Source organism: Protobothrops mucrosquamatus, unplaced genomic scaffold, assembly GCF_001527695.2.
Source record: "Protobothrops mucrosquamatus isolate PMUCROS unplaced genomic scaffold, P.Mucros_1.0 scaffold1926, whole genome shotgun sequence".
In the NCBI taxonomy this organism is placed as follows: domain Eukaryota; kingdom Metazoa; phylum Chordata; class Lepidosauria; order Squamata; family Viperidae; genus Protobothrops; species Protobothrops mucrosquamatus.
In genome coordinates this window covers 35,193-41,155 of record NW_015388047.1, presented here as the reverse complement: position 1 = coordinate 41,155, position 5,963 = coordinate 35,193, and the positions used below count along the sequence as shown (strand labels likewise).

General features: G+C 37.1%; 1 long non-coding RNA gene across 1 annotated transcript in view; it reads left to right on the top strand.

The window, feature by feature from the left end:
* Window positions 1-1,981: 1,981 nt before the first annotated feature.
* Window positions 1,982-5,963, top strand: part of LOC107294365 — a 7,297-nt gene continuing 3,315 nt past the window's right edge. Inside the window, exons 1-2 of the long non-coding RNA XR_001549043.1 lie at window positions 1,982-1,997; window positions 4,105-4,140. This is a non-coding gene — a long non-coding RNA (uncharacterized LOC107294365). The remainder of the gene's footprint in view (window positions 1,998-4,104; window positions 4,141-5,963) is intronic.

The following is a 5,963-nucleotide window of genomic DNA, read 5'->3' as shown; positions in this document are numbered from 1 at the left end:
CCTGATGGTGGGTCTTTCCCAGCTTGACATCTGTTTCAGTCTGTGACTCAGACTTTAATTTGCTTAATAGCCAGGTGCTTTGACTCTCACAAAATCTGTGTGCAAACTACCTTGGGTTCAATCTCTGCCTTCAAATTCCTGTGTGTTTAACTGTGTTATAGTCCTAATTTTGCTAGCAGCCAAAATACCTAGCTCTATTGCTACCTCTGAGATGGGACAGGGATGGGGGCAGAATATGCGTTCCGCTGCTACTTGGAGTGTATAATTGAATCAATCCTGTTAGGTTCTAATGCCTAAGCAGGAGTTACACAGAATGCAGCCTTGATGAGGTATGACAAAATGAAAATGATTTACTTTAGGTGAGTCTAGGAGAATCTTTCTCCCTTTGCATTGCAAATTCTCATGCATTCTCACAAAATAAATGTGAAAGATCTTAAAATATCAAAAATGGATTGTAATACAGACTGGAGTATTTTGGACTTTAAAAAATGAAAACCAATTTCCCCGTTGAGCTCACTGAAGTAATGTCAGGAGTCATATTTTATAACGCAGCTGAAGGAAAATGTCCTCTTAAGATGTGGTCACTTCCAAACATGCCACAATTTTATAATCCCCTTTGATATGGAGAATGTTCTCATCTATGCATAGTAGCTAGGAGGATTTATGGTATAGTGTTGCAATTCATTTCATACCACCTCATATCTATAGATTTTTGCCTCCTTTCTTCCTGGAAAATATCTCTTATCAAAAAAATAATAATAGAGGAAATAGGATGACAAATCTGAGCCTCATTTTCAACACTGTTTACACAACAAACAGTATAAGAGTATTAAACAAGTGTAGAAATTAAAAGATAAGGAAGATGCCATTTATGTGCATCTATAATCTTGGCACAGTTTGTTTGGCATCTTGAAGTATTTTCCTGATCACTTCCTGTTCATCTGAGCTATTGAAAAAAAATGCAGATCAAGTTTCAGATTCTACACTGTATATATTCACAGGTGATCCCTGCCACAGGATTACTGTTTTAAATTCTTCCGGACTCTTCCCCTGAGATGGATCACACACTGATCTTTCTTTGGGTGCTGCTACTTTCAGCCACAGGTAATATGTTGGGTTTGATTTGGGCAAAGAGATACTTGGTACCAATAAAGGAGAATATTTGTAGCTCAAGGTTGAAGTGAAGGGTCCTCGGTGCTCTCTGAGCTTGGTTGTTTTCTTGCAGACGATTCATTACCCAAACCAGGTAACATCATCAGTGCTCAGAGACTACCAAGGACCCCTGCAAGGGATACTTATTACATTGTCTCCATATATAACGTTGGAAATGAGCTAAATAATAATGAAGAACTGAAAAACAGACTATTTGAACTGCTTGACATTTTAATACAATGACTAGAATGTACTTCTACTGCAGTTTTCTTGGGAACATTATAGATATTTCCTTCAGAGTTTCCCCCCCCCTTCCTAATCTAGCTAAAAGGCATAGTATTAAGAGGTAATCCCTATCCAAGTACTGGACTGGTTCTGACTACGTAGATTAAATTCCACACATAAACATAGTCAGTCAATTCCATAGCTCATACCAAATGCCATTTTGTTTTCCAGTTTAAAACCTGGGTTGAGTTTACTTATACTCAGGCTACTGCAGAATATTGAACTGAAAAGAGTATCTATGCGATCAAGTGATTGACTTACAGTACACAAGTGAATAAGAATACCTGATATTTATGTCCCAGTATTTATAAGTATCACTTAGAATCCCATTAATATTTTTTTCAGATTATACGTGCATCACTACAGATGCTCACTTCAGATTCTGGCTGCATACAATTAAGAAGAATAAATAGCTAAATAAAGCGCATAAAGGGAGCTGTGGTTGGATGACAAAAATGATAGGTTTACAGCAGTAGGACAGGATCTCCAAAAATGTAGCAATGTGTTTGTTCATATTAAATAAATTTTATTTTTTTCCCCAGCAGCATCTACAGTGTCTGGTAAGTATTGTTCTTCTACTAATGAAATTGATTCATTGCCACAATTTTTCTTTCATTTTTTCCTCTTAGCATTGAGAAATATGACCAGGTTAAAGGGTTGGGAATGAATCACTCTCATTCAGATGCTGCCAGCATAAATGGGAAAACAATTGTTTCATATTAAGCAAATTACAAAATTCAAATATTCAGTTCTTTTCCTTCTGCCTTCTACTTTCTAAATACATCAAATTCATGAGCTTGTAACCCAGGCTAAAAAGATTTCAAGGTCAATTGCTGATTATGTGAGTTACAAAAGGAATATTTCAGTTTAGATGAAGGAAGGAGGAAAAAAGGAAGATTCAATAATATTTCCTCTGCATTTGTTGTCAGTTATGGAATCAGCAACACACATCCTAGTCCATCATTTCCTTTACTAGACTTAGCACACAGAACCTGTACTCTCACTTCTCTCCTGCCTGGGTTGATCATATATATTTCTTAAGTACATCTTTCTTACCTTCTTAAGTACATATTTCTTACCACCTGAAATTTTCAGGAGAATAGTAAAGATAGCTTGATTGTGTTTGCCATCATGAAGTGTTGAGCTTGATCATCATTTAACAGAAGGCTTATCCATAAGAGCCTTAGACTTCTTCTGCCTTTAACTTGATCAGCATTGTATTGTTCTACTTTTTTTTTTAAAAAAAGTGGATTTGACTATAAGTCAATAAAATAAAGGTAGGCAAGGAGTTAAAAATTTAAAGGGTGGGAGAAATCTATTCTGTCTATTCTAATTCTCCCAAGTAACCAATAGCTGCAGATTAAAATTCTTGTCTTATTTTCTTCCATAAACATAATTAATCACAAACCAAACATCTGAGTAACAATGCATGGGGGATGAATAATGTGATATTTTTTTCCCTGTGAGTTACAAAGATGCCACTTCAAATTTATTTATTTTATTTATTTATTTTAGATTAAAACAATTATTCCTAAAAATACAAACAGTAGAGGAGAGATTAGATTGAAGGTCTGGTCAATCAGTGGGACCAGAGGTTTAACCTTTTAAGCTTTTGGATTCGTGTGGAGCCCGTCCTGAGGGAACTTCTCTCACACCACATTCTGTTAGAGAGAAGTCCCCTGAGGATGGGCTCCAGCATGAGTCCAAAATCTCAGAAGACTAAACCTCTGGTCCCACTGATCAATCCTAAGACACGTACACTTGCCTTCTTTCATGAGAGAGTAAATTAATCAAAATACTAGAGCAATCTTAAGATATCCCTGATTTGTATTGATTGTTCTGTTTTTAATTGGCTGTAAGCCGCCCTGAGTCCATTGGGAGAAGGGCGGGATATAAATGCAATAAAAACTTCAAACTTCCCTGGGACCTTAGGCCTGATAACAAAGCCAGGTCTTGAGGGAGTTGTGGAAAAAAAGGGGGGGATGGAGCTAACTTCACTTCAGGGGGAAAATGTTCCATTAACATGCTCCATGGCCAAAAAGGCCTATCTCCTAGAATCTGCCAGATTTAAGTCCCTAATAGACAGGATCTGAAGCATACCCTTTCTTCCAGATCTAATGGAATGGGCAGATGTAGTTGGGGAGATAACCTTAGATAACCGTACTAAGACACGAAGTACTTTAAAACCAGCACCTTTAAGTGGTCCAGGAAGAAAACTGGCAACAATCCAGCTCATGGAGCACAGGGGTGACATGTGCTGTTCTAGGAGCACACATAACCACCCATGCTACCAGCTGAAGCTTCCAGATACTTTTCAAGGGCAACCACATGTAGAATGCATTACAACAGTCTGATCTAGATGTTACTAAAGTGAATGTGTCTGTGAGCAGAGTTTTCCTGGATTCTACCACAGATGTGGAAGACTTGTGCAAGTCTTCAAAGCTTTTAGTGCTCTGCTGATGATTGACCAGCAGGGACAATTTTAGTGAAGAGAAATTTATGCTGCCTTTCTAATAGTTTACTCCCTAAAGGTCATGTACACACACACACAAATACACAAATACCATAATATGACCAAACTACTCCAAAACACAATTTCCACTACATTTGAGGTTATTGCAAAACAATTCATCTTTATCTTTTTCTCTTTTCATCTTCTTTTTAAAGGAGTAATTCCCTTGCCAAGTGAACTTTCAGCAACAGGTAAATAGAACATCTATATAACATAATCCATAAAATTAGTTTTGGCTATGCCAGCCTTATAGAATACTTTTTAGAACAAAAATGTCTCAGCAAGCAACTGACATGCAAATATCCACAAGATGTATGTGAGCTTCATTTGCAAATTTTTAATTTGTTAAAAGTACCTATTGCAGAATGCCTCGAATTTTCTTGCTTCCAGACATTTTTATTTCACCAGTCTTTTACTGAGTGGCCAATAGCATGAATTTCAAGACAGGCAAGTCAAATGCAGCTAATGTAGGCAATATTATAAGACATGCAAGATCTTTGATTAATATAATGATGCCTAATGCTCGGTCTTCACAGAAAATAAAACAGGAAAAGGCGCACTTTTACTTCTTATAGCTGTGCCCTAATGATTTCTATTTTTGCTTCCTTCTAGTTAGGACTAAAAGGGGATTTGGGAACGAGCTTTTTAGCAATACTCCTTCCTCCTTTGATAGCATGTACTCAGGACTTTGCCACCTCTGGGGACCGTAAGAGAAGGAAGTGTGCAAGCAACAAGAGAATATTCTGGCTTCTTCTACAATCCTTTCTTAACTCTCAAATTTTGGCAAGGAAGAGTAGACTTGTTGAACTTTCTAGAGCAAGAATGTGCAAGCCACAGCCCCGAGCCTCCTTCAGTCCCAGAGCTCTTAATCCATTCCATTGTGAACTTCTGGACATATATGACCTCCTTGGTCTTCTTCAGTTGAAGATGGTGCACAGGAAATGACTTTCCCATAGGAGGCTATGCTACACATTTACTAGATGTATATTGTAAGATGACTTCAACACTAACAATATTATGTTATTGCTCAGATTGTTAAAATAAATGGACTGCTTACAAAGTTCACACAGCTGCTCTGAAAAATGTTTCCAGCTGTCTCAGCCCAAAGGTTCATGCCAAATCACCAAATTATTGGTGAATCCAGAGGAAATGTTGCATGTTCCTGTAGATGCACACTTAGACAGAGACAGTTTTCTGCATTTGGTTCAGTCTAATTATATATTAGCACTGGGCCTTTTTCAAATACTTTGCATGGCCCTGTGGCACACAAAGCAAAGCATCCAAAATCCAATATTGCTGTTATTTCTGAGAAGAGTTCTTGGGCTCATTAGTCCTTAAAACAAGCAAAACATAATTACAATTCAGTGCAACCTGAAGCTGTAGGATTGTAAGATGTATTCTGGTGGGCCACAGCAATGACAAGAAGATCCTCCCCTAGTTTGCTTTCTGGCTAAATTCTCCATGACAAAGTTTTATAAATGGCTGCCCAATAATCATTTTGCCCATGATACAATCTCAATCTGTAGATATGCTGCAGTCAGCCATAGAAACATAGAAAACTGATGGCAGAAAAAGACCTAGTGGTTCATGGAGTCTACATTTGAAGGATTTTTGTTTTGTTTTGTTTCTATTTATGTATTTTTTAAAAATTATTATTTTTACCTTCATCAACATTACCCTCACCTCTTCATTATGTAGAATCACATGTGTGTCTCATCAAAGGAATCTTATACATATTTAAACTGAAAGTGGCTTCCTTTGTTTCTTTTTAGCCTTATAAAGTTCTTATTTCAAATGGACAAAAATGTTTTCACAATCTATGACAATTGTGGTCATTTTGAAATTATTTTAATCAGTACAATCGTTCTGTCCTTTCGAGCTGTGTTTTTCACCTTGACAACTTTAAGATGTCTGGACATCAACTCCCAGAATTCCTCAGCCAGCATGCTAAAGCCCAGATAACTTAAAGTTGCTAAGGTTTAGAACTGAGAAGACAATGAATGGGAAGGAGTTT